This window comes from Microtus pennsylvanicus, chromosome 15 (assembly GCF_037038515.1).
Source record: "Microtus pennsylvanicus isolate mMicPen1 chromosome 15, mMicPen1.hap1, whole genome shotgun sequence".
In the NCBI taxonomy this organism is placed as follows: Eukaryota; Metazoa; Chordata; class Mammalia; order Rodentia; family Cricetidae; genus Microtus; species Microtus pennsylvanicus.
This window is the reverse complement of record NC_134593.1, coordinates 22532315-22559122: the sequence shown is the minus strand read 5'-3', so window position 1 is coordinate 22559122 and position 26808 is coordinate 22532315. Positions and strand designations below refer to the sequence as shown.

At 42.3% G+C, this 26808-nt stretch overlaps 1 long non-coding RNA gene across 3 annotated transcripts in view; it reads right to left on the bottom strand.

The window, feature by feature from the left end:
• Positions 1-26808, bottom strand: part of LOC142836063 (uncharacterized) — a 67875-nt gene that overhangs the window by 28099 nt on the left and 12968 nt on the right. For all 3 annotated transcript variants that reach the window (XR_012907991.1, XR_012907989.1, XR_012907990.1), the window contains exons 2-3: positions 9382-9525; positions 8147-8235 (exon numbers count right to left, since the gene is read on the bottom strand). This is a non-coding gene — a long non-coding RNA (uncharacterized LOC142836063). The remainder of the gene's footprint in view (positions 1-8146; positions 8236-9381; positions 9526-26808) is intronic.

Here is a 26808-nt window from a genome sequence, read left to right as displayed (position 1 = left end):
ACAGCAAGTATTCTAAATTGAAAGTTCCATAGTAGGGCAGCGGTCGTTAGCTTCCACAGCAGCCTTCAGTGATACCGTCCTCCTTCCTGGCACCCATGCTCCCTATTTCTATCAGATTTAATCAGTGTGACCAGGCAGATGTGCTGTGTCCCTTCTGAGCCTAGATCAGTGACAATCTTGATTAGATTGGGAAATACCTAGAAGTTAGTAAAGCCATGCCTCTGGGGGAGTCTATGAGCATCTTTTCAGAAACAGTAAACTAGGGTAGAGATCTGTCCTGACTGTGGAGTCAACATCCCATAGGCTGATAACTGGAAATAAATGATAAGAAAAGAGGAGCCCATGAGTATGGGCGTTCTGTCTTTTTGACTGTCGTGACATAAGTCATTTAGCTCTGCCATACTTTTATGGTGACTGAAATCCCTGAACTGTGAGCCAAAATGAATCCATCTTGGTTTTTCGGGTACTCTGTCACAGAGACAAAAGTGGTTAATACAGACAATTGTTAAGTAAGGTGATTACTCTTAGTGTTCCTGACCATGTGGGCCAGCAATGTTGGAGTCCTGTGAACAGAACTTAACAGGAGAGAGACCATAGGGGATAGAAATGGAGGTGGGGCTTCCTATGACTTCTAGGGTTTCTATTTTACAGCCACAATGAACCCCCGCACCAGACACGGGCCTGTGGGACCTGATGCTTGCTTTGCTGGGTTTTGGCCTTGCTCTTCTCTGCTCTGCCCTTCCCCTCCCTCCCTCCCTCCCTCCCTCCCTTCCTCCCATCCTTCCTTTCTATATGTATGTGCAAGTGTGTTCTATTTGTGTGTGTGTTTGCACGCGCGCACACACACACAAGCACATGAGTGTAGGTGCTCATAGAGGCCAGAGAACATCAGAGCCTCTAGCTCGGGAGTTACAGGTTAATTCGTAAACCACCTGATAGAGATTCCAGAAATCAGATTTTGCTTCTCTGGAAAAGTAGAAAGCCCTCTTAACCACTGGGTCATGTCTCCAGACCTTGGTACCCTTTCTTATCCCTCAACTCTCTCCTTTTGGAATGGTAACATTAATTCTATGCTATTTTATATTGGAGGTGTATAATTTTCTTTCTTTTTGTTTTCCACAAGCTAAATGCTGGCCTTGAGTCTTGAAGGGAACTTTGAACTTGGGGGTTGAACAATTTTGAAACTGTAAAGACTATGGAGACTCCTGGAAGTGAGCTAAACAGATCTTGAATTATGAGGGGGACATGAGCCCGTTGGGGGCTAGGGTGATATATTATGATATAAGATGATGTACTGGGATGATCAGTTGACAAGGAATGCATTTCTGATGGCTAATCTTGCTTGTCAGCTTCATTGGATTCAGACATGTCTAGGGATTTAGGTAAAACACCTTTTAACCCAGCACTCGGGAGGCAGAGGCAGGCATTTTGTGAGTTCAAACCAGCCTGGTCCACAGAGTGAGTTCCAAGATAGGCAGGAATACACAGAGAATCCCTGTTGTGAAAAACCAAAAAGAAAAAAAAAACAAACCTCTTTCTAGGCATCTCTGTGAAGATTTTCTAGAGAATATTAACTAAGAAGGATAGAGCTCCCAGGACACAGGCTCTTCTCTCTCTCTCTCTCTCTCTCTCTCTCTCTCTCTCTCTCTCTCTCTCTCTCTCTCTCTCTCTCTCCTTTGTACCCACCATGACGGACCAGAATCTCTCTCTGAAAACAGGAGCCAAAACAGACCCCTCTTCCCTGAAGTTGTGTCCTTGGGCATTTATGAGAATGGCAAGAGTCTCACACATGACCTTAAACCAGGATGCAGCTCCTCCCACTCATTCCTTCCTGGACTTACATTGAGGGAAACTAGTTTCCAGGTCAAGCAGCTGCCGGGAGAGAGACCTGTGTAAGGAACTGGGAGACCTGTGAACAGAAACTTGAGACTGAAAGCAGATCTTTCGGCCCCAGCCCACGTTTAGAAGACCCCCGAACCCGCCTAAAGCTTCCTGCTCCGGTCACCATGCCTACCCGCTGTTATGCCTCAATGCAAGAAGAGCGCTTCTCTCACTGGAACCATAGCCCAAATAAGCTCTTTCTTCCTCAAGTTCTCTTCATTGATTATGGTGTTTTGATACAGCAGAAACAACAAAAGGGTAGCTAATCCTCCAGTGTGCTTTCCCTGGCGGTCTCAAGCACATGTCTGAATAGTAATCCTCTCTGTTCTATCTAATGGCTGAAGCGGTTAATCACGTTAGAGCTCTTACATCACAGAGCTTTCAATTCGACCCCTGGAGCACCTCCTTAGCAAACGTCATTCCCTGGTTCACGATCACCATCCTTTTTCTGTTCCTGGTGTTCTTCTCTATTTACTGGTGGAAAACAAGTACTGGAAGCAGGCATCAGAGACCACTGTAGTGAACAAGGAACATTGTACTTCATCTTAAAGTCACAGGGATGCCATCTGTTCGGTGCTTGCTGTGGTTTGTGTATGTTTTACCACCACGTCCGTGTAAGAGAAACTTAATCATGGGCTGGAGAGATGGCTCAGTGGTTAAGAGGACTGGCTGCTCATTCAAGAGGTCCTGAGTTCAATTCCCAGCAACCACTGTGGAGGCTTCCAATCATCAATAATGAGATCTGTTGCACTCTTCTTGCCTGTAGGCATACGCGCAGACAGAACACTGTATACAGAATAAGTAAATTCTTGGGGGAAAAAAAGAAACTTAATCCCACAGGCATATGTCTATGCTATTTTGGAGGTCAAGGAAGCCTTTGGACAATAATTAGGGTTAGGTGGGGTCACAAGAGTGGGACCCACATATGCCATTTATGGCTTCATGAGACAAAAGACTCAACAAGCTTACGCTAACCATGTGATACCTGCTGCCATATTATGATGCAGCAAGCAGACATTTACCAGTTGTTGAGGAAAATGCTGTCCTGCGCTCTTGAACTTCCTAGCGCCCGGAACCACGAGGTAAATAATCCTCTATGTCTTGTAAAGTACCTAGGCTCAGGTATGCTGGGATAGCATTGGAAAACTGATTACAATAATGTTGTTCAGGCCTTGTAGCCAGTATGAGCTTTTGGGAGACATTATGAACGGACTGATGTCTTTCTGTTTCTTCTGTCATATAAGCCATATGAATGAATTGATGTCTTTTTGTTTCTTCTATCATATGAGCATTGCTGTCCTCCAGAGATGCAGCTGCAAGGAGCCATCTTACTGTAACTCCTAGACCTTGAACCAAGAACTTAAAGAAATTACTGTTTTGTATATCATTATGTCTTTGTTATTTTTATCACAGCATCACCAATAATCCAGGGAAAATGTTCAATTACTCATTTGTTTCTTTGACATATTTTGCATACAATATTTAATTATAAGAGATTTCTCCTCAGGAGGCAGAGGCAGGTGGATATCTGTGAGTTCGAGGCCAGCCTGCTCTACAAGAGCTAGTTCCAGGACAGGCTCTAAAGCTACAGAGAAACCCTTGAAAAATCAAAGAGAGAGAGAGAGAGAGAGAGAGAGAGAGAGAGAGAGAGAGAGAGAGAGAGAGATTTTTCTTATAAAACAGACTAGTAGTCATTTACTGCCTAAGGAATCAAAATGAGAAATATTCTTATGAATATTTTCAGCCTAGTAAACAAGGGGCTGAGATGTGGTTATATTCCAGACATGTATGGACATAGTTTGTGCCTACAGTGTGAGTTGTATGTGGGCATAGTCTGTCCTTATGGTGAGTTGTGTGGGCATAGGTTGTCCTTATGATGAGTTTGTGTGGGTGCAATCTGCCCTTATGGTCAGTTGTGTGGGCACAGCCGATGCCTATGGTGAGCTGAGTGGGCACAGTCTGTCTTTATGGTTAGTTGTGTGGGCATGATCTATGGTTACAATCAGTTCTCATCTCTTTATTTAGCCTTTTAGAGGCAGTTTCATGCCGCCTCAATTTTCCTGTGTAGCTTGGGCTGACCTTTAGCTCCTGATGCTCCTGCTTTCAACCTTCTAAGCGTTGGGATTATAGTCACCAGGTCAGACTCATAAGCAGTTCTTTCTAAGGGAAAAGGCAACCTATCAACCATTTAACAATGGCTTTGGAATGTCCTAGCTTGCTTTCTATTGCTATGATAAAGACAAAAAGATAAAGACCATGTCTAAAAGCAACTAGAGAGAAAAGGGCGGCTTATTGGTTTCAATCACAATCCATGATGAAGGGAAGTCAGGGTAGGAACTCAAGCAGAGAAGAAACCTGGAGACAGGATCTGAAGCAGAGATCGTGGAGGAATGCTTGCTCTCCAATGGCTTGCTCAGCCTACTTCCTGGGTGGCACTGCCCACAGTGGGCTAGGCTCTTCCACATCGATCATTAATCCAAAGAATGCACTGGGTATGCATTATCACATGTCTTTAATCCCAGCATCCAGGAAGCGCTGGCAGGAGGTCTCTGCAAGTTCAAAGCCATTGGGTCTACATAATGACTTCCATATCAGCCAAGACTACATGGTGAGACCCTGTCTCACAGAACAAGACAAGACAAAATAAAACAAAACAAAACATCAGAAGAAAAGGCCCCCATAGACTTGCCTACAGGCCAGTCTGCTGGAGGTACTTTCTGAGTTGAGGTCCCCTATTCTCAGATGATCCGAATTTGTGTCAAATTGACAAAAGGCTAACCAGTTCAGGAACTTAAAACTATCTCTGTGAAATAAACAGTTCTATAGTCAATAGAAAATTAAGGGAGGCTGTAAAAGACCGCTAGGAAAAGCTTCCGATGTGAACTAAGAAATGTTTTTTTTTTGTTTGTTTGTTTTTTTTTTTTTTGTTTTTTCGAGACAGAGTTTCGCTGTGGCTTTGGAGCCTGTCCTGGAACTAGCTCTGTAGACCAGGCTGGTCTCGAACTCACAGAGATCCACCTGCCTCTGCCTCCCAAGTGCTGGGATTAAAGGCGTGCGCCACCACCGCCCGGCCTAAGAAATGTTTTGTAGGACAGGATAAAATAACAGCACTGAAGAATGTTTTTTAGGGATTTGGAGGGAAAGATGATATTTGTTGAACAGAAATCCAGCAAGGCTCTGCAGAGAGCTCTGTAAAGGGTAGAAGGAGGGAACTGAAGCACATACTTTGGCGAATGTCTAGATTTTTTTTTTAAACAGAATTTGAAGAATTGAGAGAAAACATCTGGGAAGTAATTAATGATAACAATCACAAGTTCTATTTCAGAATGCTGTCTTTAGGTAGAGGATTGTCCACATATAGATAAGGCGTTTTCAGGACAAAGGCCTGAGAGGAGCTGGGAACTTGGGAAAATGATCTACAGCGGTGAGCTGCTGTGGTTATCCAAGTTCTTACCAGAGTAATGGGGGCCATTTATCATGTGGACCCTCTAAGACTGTATGCTAAGTCCTTTTCATAATTACCTTGTGTCTTTTGTCACAGTGATGGCAGGGTGAGTTTCCTAGAAACTCCTAGGAACAGCTAGGAGTTTGGTGCGGGAGAATTGTCTGTATTCTGTCAATCATGTTTCAAATAAACGCTGATTGGCCAGGCAGGAAGTATAGGCAGGAAAACCAGACAGGAAGTAGAAATGATACAAGGAGAACAGGAGAGTTCTGGGAAGGAGGAAGTGGATTCCTCCCACTCCTGCCCAGACCACTGAAACAGCAGGATGTGATCTGCTCCACTGAAAAAAAGGTGCTGAGCCACATGGCTAAATAGATCAGAAAAATGGGTTAATCAAGATGTGAGAGTTAGCAAGCGAGAGGCTAGAGCTAATGGGCCAATCAGCTTTATAACTTGTAGAGACCTATGTGTGATTTTCTTTGGGACTAAACAGCTGGGGAACAGGGCAGGACAAAAACCCCAACAACAAACAAGCAGCCTGGCCCCCCTCATGTTACAGGAGTTGATTGGTTTACTATTCCTGTTAGAAAGCTCTAAGGAGATCTAACTGTCTTGGGGATTCAGAGGTACCAATTTGCTCTGAGATTTTACACTCTACACCCTTTCCATTGACCGCTTAGTCTGATGCTGACCCAGATTCGTCTATATTCATTGGCTTCCTAAGATAAGTTTAGTTAAAAGGGATTTGAAGGAGAGGAGAGCCTGAGAGCTTGCCAAGGGCTGGCTGGGACACTTATTCAAAGGTCAGTCATCTGTCCTGTCAGAAGACCTACTGATTTTCCTTTCAGGTTCTGTGAATTCCCTTTCCTCTTCCCTTTGGGTCCAAGGAACATAAGCACTCAGCTTCTGAGTCCATCCTACCTTTTGTCTTTTCCCTTAACCAGATGTTTTAATCAGCTTTCCACTATAAAACAGATACTGCAAGCTTATCTTGGCCCACATCTTTAGAAGTTCCCAAGCATTATCACTTGACTATTATTTTGAGAACTACAGTGAGGCCCTGCATCTCTATGAACCATGTGGTATAGCAAAGCAACTCACTATGTGGCCAGCCAGCAAAACAGAGAAAAAGGAGGCGGCTGGAGTACCATAATCCTTTTTGGTGGTCCTGTCCCTAGTAACCTAAAGGCCCCCCACTCAGAGTAGGACCCATCTCTTCAAGGCTTCACCATATCCCCATAGTGCTGAGCAGGGCACTAAGCCTTTAATATGAGGGCCTTGAGTGAGACCCAGATCTGAACTGTACCACCTGCCTGGGATCAGTCCCTAATAAATGCCACTAAATTACCCTAATGCTATATGGCTAATTGTACTTCCTGCTGGGCACTGACTTCACCCTTTACATTGCACATGGCAAACCATTGCATGGATAGTTAAATGCTGACCCAGCATAGAACTCCGGTTGTTCTGGTTTGAGTTAAAGACCACTGAAGAGCTCAAACTGGCCTCTAACTCATAATAGTCCTGCTGTAGTCTTCCAAATGCTACACCAGACGCCATCATGCCTAGCAACTGGGGCTACTCTATCACCAGCCAGCAGCTTTCATGTATTGGAATCAATAGCAAAATTTAATTTCAACTACAATTCTTAATAGTCTTCCCACTCCTAGCCAGATCCTGCTGTGTGACTGAGCAGAGACCTTTGTAGTCAAAGTGAACTTCTTAGCGCTGATTGCACACCTTTTGATAGGGATGCTAATCCCCACACAGAGAAGGCTTTAGGCCTCCTACAGATAAAGGAAGGCACCTCTGAGACTTGATACTCTTTAAGATGCTTTTGGGCTTTGCTGTCTCTCTGCTGCCAAGGGTTTAATCAGCAGACATTTCTGTAGCTGTCACCTAGACCTGGCCTTGTCCCTAGAACATTTCCGGGGCTAGCCTGGTCGTTGTAATGTTCACTGATTTCACACTGACTATAACTGTTGTTCCTCTGTTGATGTGAGAACCCAGTCTCTGGGGCTGGGAATTTGTCTTGGATTTCATAGCCTTATTCTCATTTCTTATTGTTGAAAGTTCCTCTTCTGAGCATCCCATTTGATTAAAGCATAAGAATTGCTTTACTCTCCCAAAGCCAATAGATTCTTTGATCTTGAAAATTGAGTCTATTTGTCTACTTCCATCATAGCCTGTCTTTTTGGTGTCTATCTGCCATACACACACACTTGGGTCCTTGTGTGCACATCCTTACAATCATAGATAGATTCCATTTTTTTTTTATCTTAACCAACTAGCCCTGCAGAGCTGTCTTCACTCTTCATTGTTCAGCTTGACTGAACACAGTGTGGCTCAATTCATTGCCACACAAGCTTCACAGGGGATTAGTAGAATTGAGCACATTTTCCACTGTGATGTTTCACAAAACTGTGAGAATGTGGCTTCCCTATACATCGACTCACTTAGAGAGTTAGTCCCTCGTTTTACAATGTAGCAATAAAGGCTGGAGAATATTAGACAACTTTCCTCAGTTACTAAGAAACAGAAGTAGAAAAGCATGCATCCTTGTAGGAAAATTATTATATCAACACAAAGAGGGATGTTGGGTAAGTTCAGGAAATTATGAATGAAAAATAAACTACTAACTACTTCTGGCTGAAGAGTTATAGATTAGGAGATGGGCCACCAGAAATTGACAAGGTTCTCTTTTATCTTTTCTTTGGAGCTTGTCCTAGAACTCACTCTGTTGGCCAAGAACAGAACCCAGGTCCTTACCCAAGCTAGGAATGAGCTCTACACTGTGTTATGTCTCTAACCCAGCTTTACCTGAGGATCCCGTTCAACTGACTGGATGAACCTCCTGCTCACTGTGTACTCTGCTGTACACAAAGTCTACTGACTTCACGAAATGTTGTCTGAAAAAATAAATTGAGAAACAGGCAATTAAATAATATGTAGGTTCCACATCAACTTGAGTTGGTCCATAAATCAATGCTCACACCTAGGGAAAAAGGGAGGCTGCTAACTCTGGTGGGAAGTGAACTCTAGGTGGATGTTCTGGCATTGCTAGATTTCAGAGTGTGAAGACAACAGAAGGGGCATAGTAGGCAGACAAGTTACAGTTCTACAGTTCTATGTATTTGGAGAAAAAGTTTGAAGGTTGCTATGTCACCCAGCTGCAGTATTCAGGAGATTTGTTGTTGGTTTTCACTGGAGATGGTGCGATACATAGATGCTCCTCCCCTTATGACGCATTCCATTCCAGGAGACCTATCATAAGTTGAGAATGTGCAAAGACGGAATACATTTAATTCACCCCACCTACCTGACATTGTAGTTCGCCATAGCTTATTGTAAATGAATGCGAACCACTTTCTTTGCCCAACATCGAGCAAAGGTAATCCAACATGAAGCCTAGTCTGGACTGACGCATTGGCTGTGTCACGTGGCTCACAGGCAGCCGAGGCCTGCCATGAGCCAGAATGATCGGAGAGTTTGGTACTGTATGTTGTTAGCTTGGAAAAAGCCCAAAAATCCAAGAGCAACACACACATGCTCATCAGCATGTGTTGCTTTGGCACCACGATAGAGCTGAAAAATCTTAAGTCAATCACTTCCTGCCTGAGTTACAAAAGACAGAGCAAGGATGAGTGACACAAATCCGTCGTCATGAGGGAATCAGCTGATAATCTTCTATGTCTCCAGTATTATTCCAGCTTTCAGATACATTATCTATTTAATATTCGCAACCATCCTACACATAGATACTTCTTGATCAGTGGGGCCCTGTGGCCTCCTCTTTCCCTCCCAGTGAACTTGTCCAAGGTCTCATAACTAGTTAGCAGAGGAGAGTAGATGCAAACCCAAGCCTGATGCCAGCCCAAGCTACCATTAACAAAGCTGACAGAAGTAGAATTAAGAGGCGGGGCCGACTCTAATAACCCCATGACAGTGAAAGAAATCAGTAGCAAATCAGATCATCCTGCAGCCAGAGGCAATGATAACTGCCACGTTTTTAATCTGGATACATATTTTAGCAGGAGAACCCCAGTGTTGCTCACGGGAAATAGAGTAGTCTGCCTCAGGAGCCAGTTGCAGATGATTCAGTAGCAAATCTGGATTTGCTCAAAAAGTGCTTATTGAGGCAAATAAGTGGTGCCCGGTGATCCAGCAGTGGACAAAGCAGACTGACCGCATCAGGCTTTCTGTGGAGAGACAAAAGCAGACAGAACATATGTAAACTGCAGCTTATGTCAATGACAGGTATTGTGGACAAGAAGAAAGCAAGGCAGAGAAATAAAGAACTTTGGAGGCAGTTAGGGGAGCCCTTGCAGAGAAGCCATGAACTGAGGACCTCAGGGAGGAGAGAAAGCCAGTCTTGCGAATGTCTAGAGGTGCGCACATCTTAACTGTTAACTTTCATACTCGTATCCAGTGTATTGTGATGTTTCTCGTCCCTGTGATCTTCTCTTACACACCAACTCCTGGAGATCCCCTTCTTCTTCTGAACTAGTTTCCTCTTTCTTTCATGTTTTGTACACATACACGAGCTCCTTTTTGCTTGTTGTTGGTTTTTTATAGACAGGGTTCCTCTGTATAGCCCTGGCTATCCTGAAACTCCCTCTGTAGACCAGGTTATCTTTGAACTCACAAAGATCTGCCTGCCTCTGCCTCCCGAGTGAGATCTACACTTATCCAGCAAAGGTGGTTAGTGAACAAAAATGCTTCACAGGCTGTGGGTCAGGAGGTAAGCTTAGGGGTGTGGAGATCCATTTTTCTTTATAGCTGAATAAAATTCCGTAGTTTGCAGGTACCACATCTTCACTAGCTAGTGCTCAGTTGATGAACATCTAGGCTATTTCTGTGCCCCAACTATTGTGAATAACACAGCTATAAACATAGATGATCACATGTTTCTGTAATAGGAAAGAGAGTTCTTTGGTTATATATACAGGAATAGGCGAGGTCACATGGGAGATCTATTTCTAGTTTCCTGGGAAGCTTCACACTGGTTTCCTTAGTGGCTCTATCAATCTACAATCCCACTAGCTATGCATTAGGGCTCCCTTTCCCCACATCCACCCCAGCATTTATAACCTTTTGCTTGCTTATCTTGGCCATTCTGACTGGGGTAAAGTGAACTCCCAAAGTATTTTAATTAGTAAAGTAATTTCCCCGAGGGCTAGAGATTGAGAACACTTTAAAAATATTTCTTAGCCTTTTGTATGTCTTCTGAGAACTCTGCTCGGTTCCATAGCCCATTATTGAATTGGGTTGTTTCCTTGGTGTTCCGTCTTTGAGTTCTTTGTATATTCTAGATGCTAATCCTCTATCAAGTGTATACTTGGAGAAGTTTTTTCTCCATTCCGTAGACAGCCTCTTCAACTGATTGACAGTTTCTTCTGCAGTACAGAAGCTGATAATTTCATAAAATCCCACGTGTTGATTGTTGGTCTTATTTCCTGTGGCGGTAGAGTCCTGTTTATAAAGTCCTTATTTGAGTCTGTATCCTGAAATTTATAATGCCAGCTCCAGCAATGTTTTTGTTGTTCTACGTCGCTTTGACTAGCTTAGGTCTTTTGTGATCCCATAATTATTTTAAGACATTTTTTGTTCCTGTGAAGCTTTGCATTGGAATTTTGATGGAAATTGCATTGAATTTGCAGACTGCTTTTCGGCAGGATGGTCACTTTCACATATTAATCCTACTAATCCGTGAGCATGGGCAATTTTTCCATCTTCTGGTGTCATCTTTAATGTCCTTTGTCAGTGGTTTAAAGTTTTCATTGTATAGATATTTCAATTCCCTGGTTAAGTTTATTGAAGGATTCTATTGCTATATATGGTTATTGCGGATTGGATGGTTTCCCTGATTCCTTTCTTTGTTTTTTCTTTTAATTTATTTTATGTCCTTTGCTGTGAAGGTATCAGATCCCCTGGAACTGGAGGCAGTTGTGAGCTGCCATGTGGGTGCTAGGAACTGAATCCAGGTCCTCTGGAAGAGCAGCCAGTGCTCTTAACCACTGAGCCATTTCTCCAGCCCCTTCTTTGTCTGTTTTGGGTGTATAGGAAGGCTACTGATTTAAATATTATCTTGTGAACACTTTGCTGAAAGTGTTTAGCTCTAAGAGTTTCCTGGTAGAGTCTTCAGGGTCTCTCATTTACAGAATCAGGTAATATACAGATAGAAATACTTTGCCTTCTTCCTTTCTTATGTGTACTCCTTCTGTGGTCTTCTCATGTCTTACTGCTCTAAGCAGTACTGTAAGTACTGTACTGAATGGGCATGGTGAATGGGAACACCCTTGACTTGATCTTGATCTTAGTGGGAATGCTTTAGAGTTGCTGTTGTTGTTGTTTTCCATTTGTTATGATGGTGGTTATGAATTTGTCAAAATGTTGAAATATGTTCCTTCATCCTTAGTTTCTACAGGATTCATTTTTAATCATGTTGGATTCAATCAAAGGCCTTTTCCTCTCATCTGAAATGAACAAGTTGATTGCTGTCTTTGAGTCTCTTATGTGGTGAATTCTATTTACTGATTTAACCTACGACGATTCATACCTCCATCTGTGGAATGAAGTCAGCTTGATCATGGTGAATGATCCTCTGGATGTGTTCTTTGTTACAATATTTGATTGATGATTTGTGTCTGTCTTCAGATACAGAGAGATTGGCTTATATATTTCTCTTTTGTTGTTGATGTTGCTAGGATCTTTTTTTTTCCTATTTCAATAATTGTTGTCCTGAACATCATTATTTTTATCCATCTACTGCTTCTGAAATTAGTTTGTTTATCCAGTGCCTTAAGGATCATTGTGAGCTTATTTATTTGAGCTCCTTCTGATATTAAAGTAATCACCTGGAGCTATAAGCTTTCCTCTTAGGACTAGACTGTAGCTCATGGGTGGATTTGGGCATGTTGTGTTTTGATTATCATTTAATTCTAGAAACTTGATGGAGAGATGGCTCAGTGGTTATGAGCACTGACTGTTCTTCCAGAGGAACCAGGTTCAATTCCCAGCACCCACGTGGTAGCTAACGACTATCTGTAACTCCAAGATCTGACATCCTCACACAGACATACATGCAGGCAAAACACCAATGTATATAAAATGCAAATAATTCTGAAACTTTGAAGTTTTCCTTCTTGATTTCTGCAATGATCTGCTAGCCATCATTCAATAGCTGTTTAATTTCAACGAGGCTGCATTTTCTGTAATTTCCTTGCTATTGATTTCCAGCTTTAACTCATGTGGTCAGATAGAGAATGTTTCAATTTTCTTCATTTGCTGAGACTCGCTTTGTTTCCTAATGTGATGTATTTTAGAGATGATTTCATGGAGTGTTGTGATGAGTGTATTGTTTGGTATTTGGGAAGAATGTCTTTTTTTCTCTTTATGTAAAGGTCTTGTGCCTGCGGTAACTGTCGCCGAATGCTTCTGATTACATTATTAGGTTACGCCGTGCCATATCCACGCCGCATCCACAAGGCCACATTTTATAGTGCTCCCCATCCTCCGCTTTAGTTTCTCTACTCCCTTTTCCATGATGTTCCCTTCCTTGAGCCTCAATGTGGGTAACGAAGACATTCCACTTAGGCCTTCATTCTTAGCAGCCTCTTATTCTTGGATTTTGACCAGTTAGTTATGAGTTCTGCATTTGACCATTGTCCACTGTCAAAAAAGGCTTCCCTAAGATGGGAGCTGCACCAGTTGGTGGGGTATAAACAGAAATGCTTAAAAGGCAGTTAGACTACATGCTCATTTAGCAAAGCAACCACATTTTTAGCATTTAGCAAAACATCAATAGTAGACTCCTCCCTAGGCCATGCGACACAGGCTTTTGACCAGGTGTTTCACTTTTCTCTTGCTGTTACAAACCCCACAGTCAAGGCCACTTACAAGAGAAGTCATTTGATTAGGCTCATGGTTTCAGAGGATCAAAGTCCATGACGGCAGAGCAAAGGCATGGCAGTAGACACAACTGAAACCTCATCTCTTGATCCAAAAGTAAGAGGCAGAGAACAGAATACTGGGAATGGTGAGAGTCATTTGAAACTTCCAACTGTCCCCGGTGACGCACCACTCCAACAAGGCCATACCCCATAACTCTTCCCAAACAATTCTACCCACTGGGGACCAAGAATTCACTATATTAGTTTATAGGCATCATTCTCATTCAGACTGCTACACCAGGATTACAGTACCAGGTATGAATTGCCTCCCATGGAGTACGGATCCAATCAAGAAGGGGCTGGTCACTCCTGGGACAGTCAAGCCACTATTACATGCACAAGTATACCTTGGCAAATAGCTTGTTGAGATCATTGATGACTTTCTCTCCAACAACCTGAATAGCATCTCCTGACATGATGAAAGGTAACCAGCAGAGAGGAAGCTTCCTATTGGAGGATTTTGTGCAAAGTTGTTGTCATGTCCTTCTACCCTATTCCATGGTCCCCATTCTCTCAATTTACTCAGGAGATCTTGTCTTTTTTTAATTCCCTGTAGATTAGATCCATGTATGTCTGTCTTAGGGTTCTCATTGTTGTCTAGGTTCTCTGGGATTGTGAATTGTAGACTTATTTTTCTTTGCTTTATATCTAAAAGCCACTTATGAGTGAATACATATGATACTTGTCTTTCTGGGTCCAGGTTACCTCACCCAACATGATGTTATCTAGATCCATCCATTTGCCTGCAAATTTCAAGATGTCATTATTTTTCTCTGTTGTGTAGTACTCCATTGTGTAAATGTACTACATTTCCTTATCCATTCTTTGATCGAGGGGCATTTAGGTTGTTTCCAGTTTCTGGCTATGACAACCAATGCTGCTATATAAGTTGTCAGCAGTGTTTTAGCTCTTGGCCATTCTGACAGGTGCAAGATGGAATTTCAGAGTTGTTTTGATTTGCATTTCTCTGATGACTAAGAATGTTGAGCATTTCTTTAAGTGTCTTTCAGCCGTTTTAGATTCCTCTGTCGAGAGTTCTCTGTTTAGGTCTGTACCCTATATTTTTATTGGATTATTTGTTCTTTTGGTGACCAATTTCTTGAGTTCTTTGTATTATTTTGAAGATCAGCCTTCTGTCAGATGTGGGGCTGGTGAAGATCTTTTCCCATTCTGTAGGCTTCTGTTTTGTTTTGTTGACCATGGACAACTGACTTTCAGACACATGGCCCAAAATGGACTTTAAGTCAAGATGTCTGGTTTCAAAGCCCTACGCTCACTCTCCTGCTTCTGTGGTTGTTCAAAATGAAAGTTTCACTGAGTATGTTGTGTGGGTCTTTTGGTTTTCTTTGTCTTATTGGCAGTAGAGTGGGATTCATAGTTCTGTGGGACAGTGGGTCCCACAGCTTGTAGATGTGTCTGCATTTAGTGACTGCCACTAGGTATGAAGTTCAATCCTTACTGCCCTTGACCACTTGGACACAGAAAATGCTCATTCATTTTTTGACATGTTTCCCAGGGAAATGTCTCCAGGTGAGAACCAATGAAGAAGGAAAAAAAAAAGGATGTAAAATACACACATCCTCTGTCAATCTGTCCATTTTAAATAAGTCTATAACTCTATAACTTTTACAAATACTTCAACTTTAAAACACATCAAAGAAATGGGTGTGACAACAAAATGCGGAAGTTTTTAGGTGTGCCTGTGATATTCCTCTTTATTATGATGTGTGAAGCTAAATGACCTTGGATTGTCTAATGCTTACTATAAAAAAAATAAAAAAAGCTCTACTGTTTACCAAAAGCCTAGTGACTTTTTTTTTTAATAGTGCAAAGGTAAACTTGGATCCTGTGCCAATCCTCAAAGTCACCATCTGAAAGTCATAGGGTTTTTCCTGGTTACTTTTTGGCTCTCAGACTTAAGAACATTGCACCAATGCCCACTGTCCTTCCTCAAGGAGACCAGAAAGACCAAGAGTAAATCGTCACATCTAGGCTGAGCGAGCCCCCTTGAGCAGACTGTGTGCTTGAAGCTGAATCTCCAAGGTCGTCACATAAGGAAGTCACCTCACAAGGCTAGAATGTGGGCTTCCGTAGCTCTATTTTAAGTGACTGCTCCCTCAAGAGCTCTGCAGCCACTCAGGGAACCCTGTGCGGGAAGGGAGACGGTCACTCAGGGAGGAGAAATGGGCAATTTACAAGACATATCCTGGAATAGAAACATCTAGAAATTGTCCTCCTGGTTTTGTTCACTTATTAAAATAGTCTCCTGGTGTTAAACATCTTGATAATTTTACGATATATCTTGGGAGTTATCAGCACTGAGGTTACATTAGGTTCTGTTGCCTGTAACACATCTGTTCTATAGCGTCCTGCCAGAGCTTGGATATGGTACCTTGATGTCCCCAAGTGCTTCAAATTTAGGTCTCTTATTATTAGAACAATTTAATGACATAGAGATTTTTAAAAAGAATTTTCCTTTGAGTGCCACAGACCTCACAGTACAGTAAAATGTTTGAAATACACGCTACAATTCAGCCAGTGGAAGTAACTCACAAAAACGTTGAATAGTTTCTTAAGAATTGACTGATTAAAATTGTTGTGGAACAGTTTTATAGCGGAGAGAATAAGACTCTGTTTTAGAACACCTATTACCCATAATATATGCACACGGCATTGTTCCAGGTTTACATTCCCACCCCCAGGCTACGCATTTCACCTCTCCTCTCCTTGGGTAAGGGTTAAGGGTGACTAAGAGAAATGGCATCGCTAGCACCTTCCAGGCGCTTTGTGTGAAGAAATATGGCAGGAACGTGCAGCTAGATTTGTGGTGGCTTCTTGCCAGGCGAGTTCGTTCAGTCTTATCTGCGGAAAGGAGAAAACCACTGGATCTGAGTACATAAAAGATTTCCTTCTTTGTTTTGTTTTATTTGTTTGATTTTTGGTTTTGCTCTCTCTCTCTCTCTCTCTCTCTCTCTCTCTCTCTCTTTCTTTCCTTCTTTCTTCTTTCCTTTCTTTCTTTCTTTTTTGAGGCAGGGTTTCTCTGGTTAGCCTGGAATTCACTTTGTAGACCAGGCTGGCCTCAAACTCAAAGATCCACCTGCCTCTGCTTTCCAAATGCTGGTATTAAAGATGTGTACCACCACACCTGGATAGGTTTCATATTCATTATGAAAGTGAAAATGGTATTCCTTAAAACATAAAAGGATCTTGCAAAATGCCTTAAAAGAAAATTAAAAAACAGTTTAATTTAATTTTTTTTTTATCCACAAAAGATTGAATACCTTAAAGGGAGACACAGCAAAGTAATGAAATGTTTGGCCCAGGGTGGTGGTGCACATTTTAAATCCCAGCACGTGGGAGGCAGAGGCAGCTGAATCTCTGTGAGTCTGAAGCCAGACTCGTCTACATAGTGAGTTCCAGGGCAGCCTATGCTGCATAATAAAATACTATCTTAAAAAAAAGTGAAATGTTCAAGAAAAACTCAGCGTGTGTGTGTGTGTGTGTGTGTGTGTGTGTGTGTGTGTGTATTGCAAAATGAGGGTTCTATCCATGAAAGTACAGATGAACTGGAGCAGGTTTGTGGAATAATTCATATTATCTAGCATTAGCTAAATCAATCAGCTCTGTGCAGATATTATAACAACAGTCCGGTAAGTATTGGGATTATGAATTAACCAAGTGCTCACCTAATGCGGTTTTCTGATCAGATCTTGAGTGAGAAGAGTTTATTCAACAGGAGGATGCTGAGGACAGCAAGTGGGGATGATACAGGAGGGACAGATGCACAGTTGGGGGGGGGGTTGTGGAAGATACACAGTCCTTAGACACAAGCGCTACCTTCCATTCAGTGAGCATTCTATTTCGTTTGCATGTGCTGGTCTGAATGAGAGATGCTCCTCTAAGGCAAACATAGTTGAGCATCAGTCCCCACTTGGTGATGCCGTTTGTGGGGGTAATGGAACCTCTCGGAAGCGGAGCCTTCCTGAGAAACCATGTTACTGGACGGATGGGGGCTTTGAGAGTTTGCAGCTTTACCCCACTACCTGCTCACACCCCACCTCCTGCTTCCTCTGTATGGATGGAGACATGATCAGCTAGCTCCTGCTCCTACCTCCACGCTTTCCCTCTGGAACCATAATCCAAAAGAAACCTTTTTTCCCCTTAAAATGTTTTGGCTCCTAGTATTTTATCACAGCAGCAGAAATGGTAAAAAAAAAAAAAAAGGGGGGGGTGCTGCTGTGAAGAACCTGACCGTGTTTTCGGGAGGAGCGTGGAAGGCTTCGGAACTGAGGACTAGAAGCTGTTGAATGCTGTAAGCAGAGCTCACAAGGCCATCCTAGTTGGTGCCTATAGGGCAGTAGTGTTAAGGGTAAAGGGGGCGGGGCTTGAGGCCTAGCTCAGGATGTTTCTGAGGGAAACAAGACTCTTAGCAATTGGGCTAGAGGCCATTCATGTGCTACTTTAGCAGGAATACAGCTGCATTCTGCCGGTATCCTGAGGCTTTTTGTGAAGGCCACAGTAATTACTTTGGTTGAGGAAATTTCAAGGTTCCCTAACTCTGAGTCTGAGGTACGGTCATCTCTTATTCAGATCTATGGTGGAACAAAGCAACCTACAAGACAGACAGAAATGGGGAAAAAAATGTCCCGTTTGGAGAGGAAAAGAACAATAGCAAGATTAAGATTGCAGTAAGTCATGTACAGAAAAAGAGGCTGTCATTGTTAAAGACATTAGCAACATTAAAGAGGATCTTCCTGCCCTGCCCTGAACAGAATAGGTTATAAGCAACAGAGAGGGTTCCACGATGGCAAGATACCCAGCCAAGCCTCCAACTTTTGAAAGCAACAGAAACAAACAAAAGCTGTGGCAACTGTGGTCCAAGGGGGCAGGGGCAAGCCCAAGCTGCCAACCAACTCAGCAATGCTGTCACGGTGGTACGGGTTTCGGAGATACAAAGAACACAAGATTGAGGAGCACCTGTATTCTTTCTCTGTGGTTTCAGAGAGCCACCGAGGCCAGGTAATGTGCGGCAGGGGATATCCTGAGAAGTCATTGTGTGAGGTCTGATAATGCAAGCTAGGTTTCAATAGAGACCCCAAGAAGTTGGAGATGCTAGAGCCGTGAGACATGAGCCTAGGAGAGTGGCATATTGTGGGCAGAGCCAGTCCGACAGAGCTATATATTGTGGGCAGTGAAGGTGCAAAGCCAGAGCTGTTTAAGCCCCTTGAAACCAAAGCTCCAGATAGCAAAATATGAAGCCACAGAGTTTAGGGTTTGCCCTGCTGGACTTCCTTTGGTCGTCTCCCCTCACTACCTCCCCACTGTTTCCTTTTGGAGTGGTCGTGTATATTCTGTGCCACGTATGTTGGAAGTATGGAAGTTAGATTTTTAAATTTTATTTTATAGGGAATCACAGTTAAAAGATTATCTTGAGTCTCAGAAGTGCCTTTTGTACTTTTTATTGTTGAGACTGTTAAGACCATAGAGACTTTTTTTTTTAATTACTTTTTTTCCTTTGGTTTTTTGATACAGGGTTTCTGTGTAGCCCTGGCTATACTGGAGTTCACTCTGTAGACCAGGCTGGCCTCTTCTGGCTTTGAAGCAGTTTGTTCCTTCCCAGTGAGGACCATCTCAGTGTTCCGGGAGGAGCACATGTATGAGTTGGCCCAGCCATGAGCTCTGTAAGTTTGACAGCACATCTTAGGTGCTTTGATCACCTGGATGAAGGACCACATCTAAGTCCCAAAGTTCAGCGTTACTCTTTCCATTTTTTTAAGCATGTGCAGCAAAAATATCAGTCCTTGGGGCGGGGGAGTACTGACCCTGAGGCCATCCCCACTGTTTGGCCTGGCCGCAACTACTGACTCTACTGTTCCACCACTGGGATGGCACACATGGCTTCTTTATAATGATATCTCTGACACTTGGTGACCTTTTGTATATGTATACCCTCGATGGCCTGGGCAGTGTCACAGGTGTTCTTGAAATGACTATGAAGAGTTGAACCTTTTGATAGTATGATTTTTTTTTTGGATTTTCTGTGTCAAGAGAATAATATCAAACCATTCTCACAGTTTACCTGAGGTTACTTACAGGAAGAGGCACCGTAGGAACCTTTGAAGTTGGGCTAAATGGATTATACATCATAAGATGGGCCATGAGCTTATGGTGGGAGGCAAAGGGTGGAAAGTTGTGGTTTGAATGAGAAATGACACCATAGCTTGTGTATTTGAACATAGCTCATGTATCTGTAGGTAGAGTTTTTCTGTCTTGGCAGTCACTCCCTAACAACAACAATTATATTACAAATATAATTATAAATTATACATGCTTGACTGATAGCTCAGGCTTATTACTAACTAGCTCTTACTTCTTAAATTAACTAATTCATTTCTATTTATCTATGTATTGCTGTGTAATTTGCGGTTTTACCTGCCCTCCAGTATGTCTTTCTCCCTCTGTGCCTTCTGGCGACACCTCTGACTCTGCCCTTCTTCATCCCATCATTCTGAGTTTGACTTTCCCGCCTAATTTTATCCTGTTCAGCTATTGGCCAGTCAACTTGTTTATTAAACCAATCATAAAGCCATATATTCACAAAGTATAAAGGAATAGTTCACACAGGCTCCAGTTGGTGGACTATTTGTGGAGGTGACAGACCTTTAGAGCTGGAACTTGGCTGGAGGACATGTGTCACTGGGGGTGGAAATTGAGGGTTTATAGTCTCACTTCACTTCCTTGCATGCATGTGCTCTTTCTCTTTCTCTCTCTCTCCCTCTTCTATGTGTGGATGAAACATGATCAGTCAGCTTCTGATCTTACCTCGGAGTCTTCTCTGATTATTGTCTTACCTTCTCTGCCACAATGGACTATCTTTCTTGACTCTTGAGCCAGATTAATCCTGTCTTCCCTAATTGTTTTGGTTTGCCATGATGGACTGTCCCTCTTGAATCATGAGTCAAAATAAACCCTTTCTTCCCTAAGTTGCTTTGGTTATAGTATTTTATCACAGCAACATAGAAGTGGAAATAAAAAAAAATAATGTGTGATATTCTAAAAATTATGGAAGAAAATAATAGGAAACATTAATAGGATACAAATGCAGAAGGAATATTGGAAAGAAGCCAGGAAAGTGCCACCTGGATTGTAAAGAATTTGTAGAAAAGTGGATAAAATCAAACACTTGTATTTTATTTCGGTTATTTTACAAAGCTACCTGAGTGAATTCTTCCTTATGAGTAAACCTGACTTCAGAAGTGAGGGCGAAAATGGTGATGCTGGTACAGGGACTCTGGTTCACACAGGATGCCCACTGACTCAGGGGTAGCAGTGGGGTGGGAATGAAATAGCTGACATGAATTAATTAAAAGCAATAGTCTTCTTCTTAAGTCAAGGTCTTGCTAGCTAGCCCAGAATAACATCTAACTTTAGATCCTCCTACCTCAGCCTCCTGAGTGTGGGGATTACAGGTGTGAACCCCAATGCTTGGCTTAAGTGAAATAATTTAAAGAAGGTCAAAGGTTATCTAAAAAAGGCTTAACTATAGATTATGGAGTAAATCTTGGTTAAGGAAAAATAATCATGAACAAGAACAAAAGAAAAAAATACACATGACTTTCTAGGGGGAGTGAGGTCTCTAAAACTGCAATTTGAATACACATAATTACATTCATGCAATTTGAATATACATGATTACATTTGTTGGCTGATTAATCAAGTGTTGCCATTATTGTAGAGAAAAATATCATAAACCGTACTCAAATGGAAAAATTTGAGATTGAAATTTGTAAACTGAAATCATCAGTGATTCATTCCTTCATATTTATATTGACTAGGTCGTCTTGGGAAATCAAACGTCACTCAAAATCGCATCACATAGATAATAACACTAAAACTACAATGTATCTACTGGCGGCATCAAACTGAAGCAGGAGATGCTGAGAGAGTCATGCACTTTAGCAATATGAGTCATAGCTTTGCAACCCTTGTGTGGAACACAGCTTTCTGAAGCATCCTTTCTGCTACTGGGTTACTGACTGCTCAGTATTAGAATACAGGTTAAGAATAATCCTTCTGTGTAGAAGGATTGTTTTCAATATCTAGATTATTTTGCTACACACAAACACACACACATACACACACATATACCTACATACACACACAAACACACACACACTCCTTTTATTCTGAGTTTTCTTGGAAGATCATGGGTAAAGAGTTTGCATTAACTAATTTTTTGTCCATTCATTTAACAGTAATTTCTATGATTATATTCTAGGATAAAATATTGGACTTTTTATTTTATCCTAAGATTGACTTACATTTGTAACACTTGTAGGAGACATATGTTAGCTGTAGAAGTGTTTCACTATTGATTTTTTGGGGGTGCAGCGGTCCACTCAGGGTCCCCAGTGAGTTAGGAAGGCATTTTCCACTGAGTCACATGCCTAACCACAGGTGCTTAAAAATATCGTCACCAAAATATATTGCATGAACACAAATTCATTTCAATAAAAAGATTTTTTTTTGTTTTGTTTTTTGAGACAGGGTTTCTTTATGTTTCTTTAAGGTCATCCTGTTCTACAGAGTGAGTTCCAGGACGGTTAGGGATACATAATAAGACCCTATCTCAAAAACACAAACAAAAATCACAAACATTTTTTCCAAATTACGAAACAGAGAAATAGGGCAATTGTATTGTAAGAATTTGAGACTACATTCTTTCCCCAATCTTTCCTTTCGAAATGGGGTCTCGTGTATCCTGGGCTGGTTTCCAGCTCACTGTGTGGCTGAGGATGATCTTGAGCTTCTGATGCTCCCAGCCTGATCTCCTGAGCGATGGAAGATAGGATGTAATACCACATCCAGTTTGTATAGCGCATTCTAGGCAAGCACGGATCAGCTGAGTTACAGTCTTAGCTCCAATACTCTTTTGTTATCCACATAATTATGGGAAAAAATGATGTTTTAAATGTTCTGCACCAATAATTAAAAACTAGTTTTAAAGCTTAGTAAAAATTTGTTTTCAAAGTCATTTTATTACCAAATTGAATTTATTATACAAATGAAAGCATTTCTTCATAATTATTAGAAAAGCCATCTGGGTTGATGAGATAGTTCAGAGAGTGTAGGTTCACCTGGCTAAGCCTGACAGCCTTAATCAGTTCCAGGGACTGGCGTGGCCAAAGAGAACTGACTTGCAACTTGTCTTCTGACCTCCATGTGCGCAAGTCCGCCAGAAATAAATATTACACAAACGTAAAAAGGAAATGAATCCAGAGACATCTCCATTTGTTTAGTTCTCCGGCCACCCTTTCGTACCTAGGATGGACGATCCAGGCACTGCATACAACTCCTTAGTGACCTTAGCTAGTAACTAACTTAACTGCTAGCTGCTCTTCCTGGCTCCCTTTCTTCTCCAGTCAAAACTACCCTTCCCAGCCTCCCTTGCAAATGGATGTAGCCATGTGACCCAGCTGGCGCTCAGACCCAAGAGGAAATTCACAGGGCCAGTTCCAGAAACTTAAGATTTCGGGAGGCAACTCTGTGGCTTGCATTTTTTTTTTTATTCTTTCCATCACTTTTGCCAAAGCAAACGTTCAGCTCTAACTGGCTAACTGTGGGCGGAGAAGCCCATGAGGAAACTAGCTGAACAAGAAAGCAGAGAATAGAGTGGATGGATGAGGCTCCTACCGCGGGCCTCCCCTCCGACATACATAAAAATAACCCGTTTTTCAGGTTTCTTGTTTATCTGTGAACATAACTCTCCACTGATTCACCTGGAAGAAAATGCTGACCTTTAAATTTGTGTCTGGCAGGAGGCAGGTGGGACGGGATACGTAGGTAGCAGAATAGCTCCTGATATGATTTCTTAGGGCTTCCCAAACAAGGTAAAGAGCTTTATAAACATTCTTTTTTTTTAAATTTTTCTTTCGTTATTATTATTATTTTTTAAGATAGCGTCTTACTATGTAGCCCTAGCTGGCCTAGAAGACCAGAGTAGCCTTGAACTTAGCGATCCATCTGCTTCTGCATTTCAAGGGCTGGGGTTAAAGATGTACCCCACCACACCTGTCCATTTCTCTTGATTTTACATCAATACATTTTTATTTTAGGCAAGTTTCTTTAAACCTCGTTAACCCTCCGTTTATTCCCCTGTTTAGACTTTTAAATTCATGTTTTCCTTTTGGTTCTGGGGATGGTACCTAGGAAACTGCATGTACTGAGCAAGGACTCTGCCACCGAGTCCCATTATCTAGCCCTGGCTCATCTTTGATATTCGACATAATTCCTAAGATTCTTTATAGAAATTATTAAGGCATTATGTATATTGGCTTATAGTAAAAGAACAATGATGATGGCCTGGCTGTCAAATGTATAAATTCTGATGGTTTAGGAATATTCGTGACCCCCCCCCCCAAGTATCAACGAGACAGATTATTATGTAAGGACATCAGAACTCCCAGGACTTAGAGAGACAGTCTAAGCAGACAGTTTCCTATGAAAGTGGCGGAATCACAGGAGGACGTGGACTCCAGCTTTTAATTTTGCTTTTTGAGACAGGTTTTACAGAAAGAGTGTTCTGTGGGTACACTGGGTATTATAAAAGCTCCTGTATCCAACACTGGTAGGTGATGGTGGGTGGGGAAAGTTAAAACAGAAAATTTAAAACGATCTGTGTTCGGGGTGCAGTGCCCTGGCAGAGCAAGAGTTCAGCACTGGCAGGAGTCCTTTCTACTCCAAACACAAACACACAAATATGTACTTTACACTTAACCGTGAATGTAACTTATTTACCAGTAAAAGAAATGTAGACTTTTTACTAAACATTTCTAGGCTTTTGCTTTGGGTTTACATAAAATCTAATTATTTACCATAATTCCAATCACAGGTTTAACGTACATAAACAAGTGTGGGGAAACTGAGGCTGAGTCCGTGCGTGTGTGGGTGCTGCGGGGACAGACGTCCCCCTCTTAGAGGAAGTCTGTGGGTTTGAGTGCACGCCCTGCTGTGACCACGCACGGAGAATAATGCCTGTTATTTACCTGGCAAATTACCTGGATATCATGGTATCTCCTTTGTGTCCACTGTTAACGGCTGACGTTTTGTGTAGGCTTTAAGAGCACAGGCCTTTGGTGAATCATATCTAAGAAAAGTGCACCTCTTTTACCCTTTATCCTACCCTCTGCTTAAGAGCAAATTCTTGCCTTCGACTATATTTTGTTGACTCTTTCCCAGTTAGTTTCCTCGGATCCCGAGTGCCTTTTGTTCCAAATTCCTGCAGTCATCACAGGGAGAGGCGGTCCCTCAGCCCATAGTCCCATGTGCAGGTAACCAGTAACTAAGGTCAACCCAGCATCTTGCCTCTGGATTCACATCCAAACTCTAGTTCCGTTCTGCTTTGCCACCTCAGACAGTGATAAATCAATCTCCATCCGTTACCTTTTCTCCAAAGGGAAACTTAGCCTACAGTTTTGTTAGGTTTTATGACCAAGCGAAGCACCGAACAAGTACATAGTGGAGAGCTGGTTGTTCTCCCCTTTGTGGGGCCAGCTACACTTGGTCATTGCCTGTTGGTTGCTTTTCATTGCATCCAGTCATATGGCAGCGGTGCTTGCTGAACCTCCTAGTTGCTGACCATCGGCCCCGTGGCATGTCAGCTCCTCAAGAGCCCAGATGGTCTGTTGCTTCCCCATACTATTTTTAGGGATCTTTCTGGAACACATTTTTCTCATTGCAGCTTAGATAGCCATTCCCTTTCTACCTTCTCAGTCTGCCAATTTGTCACTCAATATACATTAAACAGCAACTATGTAGGCAGGATATATTAGGGGTCATCAGAGAAACAGGATTGATGTATGATATATACGTACATATGAAAGAAATGAGGAATTGGCTGAATTCTCAGATCTGCAGTCAGGAAGCAGACGGCACAGTTCCAGCCTGTGCAGAGACCTGACAACCATGAGTCAAGCGCTAGTGCACAGACCTGTGGACTCGAGATTTAAGAGCCAATGTTTCCGTTTGTGTTTGAAAGCAGGAAATAACTGATGTCCAGCTTGAAGGCAGCCAGATACAGGGAATTTCTCTCTCTCTCTTTCTCTCTCCCTCTCTCCTTCCCTCCATCTCCCTCTCACTCTCTCCTTCCCTCTATCTCCTTCCCTCCCTCCCTCCCTCCCTCCCTCCCTCCCTCCCTCCCTCCCTCCCTCCCTCTCTCCCTCCCTCTTTTCCTCCCTCCCTTCCCCCATCTCCCATTGCTCCAGTTACCCACTCAGAAACACGCTTGTGGTGTTTGACCAAATGGCTGGGCACTCTGTGGCCCTATCAAATTGACAAATAAATTCACCAACAGGCTAGAAAACTTCTAAGGGCTTCACTCAAATTCTTGTCACTATTTCTGATCCCAGAGAATTCAGTACCCTTGTTTTATGTGCTGATATTCCGTTCATCCTGGTGCCCTTACCCCCTTCTGCTCTGGAGACCTGATAGGGTATGCACTAACAACAGCAACTCCGCCCTCCCAGTCTGTCTTCACCTGAAAGCATGCTTGCTTCATCTTCCATATCTGAGCTATGATCTCAGTCTCCCTTTTAGTACCAGAAGCTACATCTCTGCCTTCAAAAATTCACTGAAATTCCACTCTGTGTGGTCTCTTTTTGTTTGCTTGTTTTTTCAAGACAGGGTTTCTCTGTATAGCCTTGGCTATCCTAGAACTCACTCTGCAGACAAGGCAGGCAGGCCTTGAACTGGGATTAAAGGTGTGCTCCACCACCGCCTTCTAAAAAGACCCTCACAAAGGCCAACAGTGACTTTCTTAACTGACCACCTTTGTCAAGTCTTCTTACTATACTGAATGTTTCAGTATCTTTGGAATAATCATAGTGTTTCTGAAATGCTGTTTTCCTTTTGCTTTAGCAAGTCAGGCTTATGGTTGTTCTACCTTCCTTCTCTGCCAATCTTCCTCAGTTTTCCCATCTTGTCATGTCCTCTTAGGTAAATGTCCCTCGTCATATCTGAATAGTGACCTTCTCCTGTTCCTCCTCATTCTTGTCATTAGCCTCCTCCCCTCTCTCCCTCTCTCCCTCTCTCCTTCCCCTCTCTTTCTCTCCCTCTCAGCATTTATTAAATTCTAATTGATGCCAGGCGGTGATGGTGCACACTTTTAATCCCAGCACTCGGGAGGCAGAGGCAGGTGGATCTCTGTGATTTTGAGGCCAGCCTGGTCTACAGAGCGAGTTCCAGGACAGGCTCCAAAGCTACAGAGAAACCCTGTCTTGAAAAAAACAAAACAAAACAAAATTCTAGTTGCTATTCCTCTGCAAATCACCAATGTTATTACTATAATATAGGTTCCAAAGGGAACATCTAGCCTTTGGTAATCTGCATTTGATTTTTTTCCTTAAAACATGTCAACAAATACAACATCTATCTATATAAATGAATATATATATATATACACACACACATATGAATATATGCAAAATCTAATCTTCCTAATGGCTCTTTGCAAATGAAAGCACTTTGTAAAGC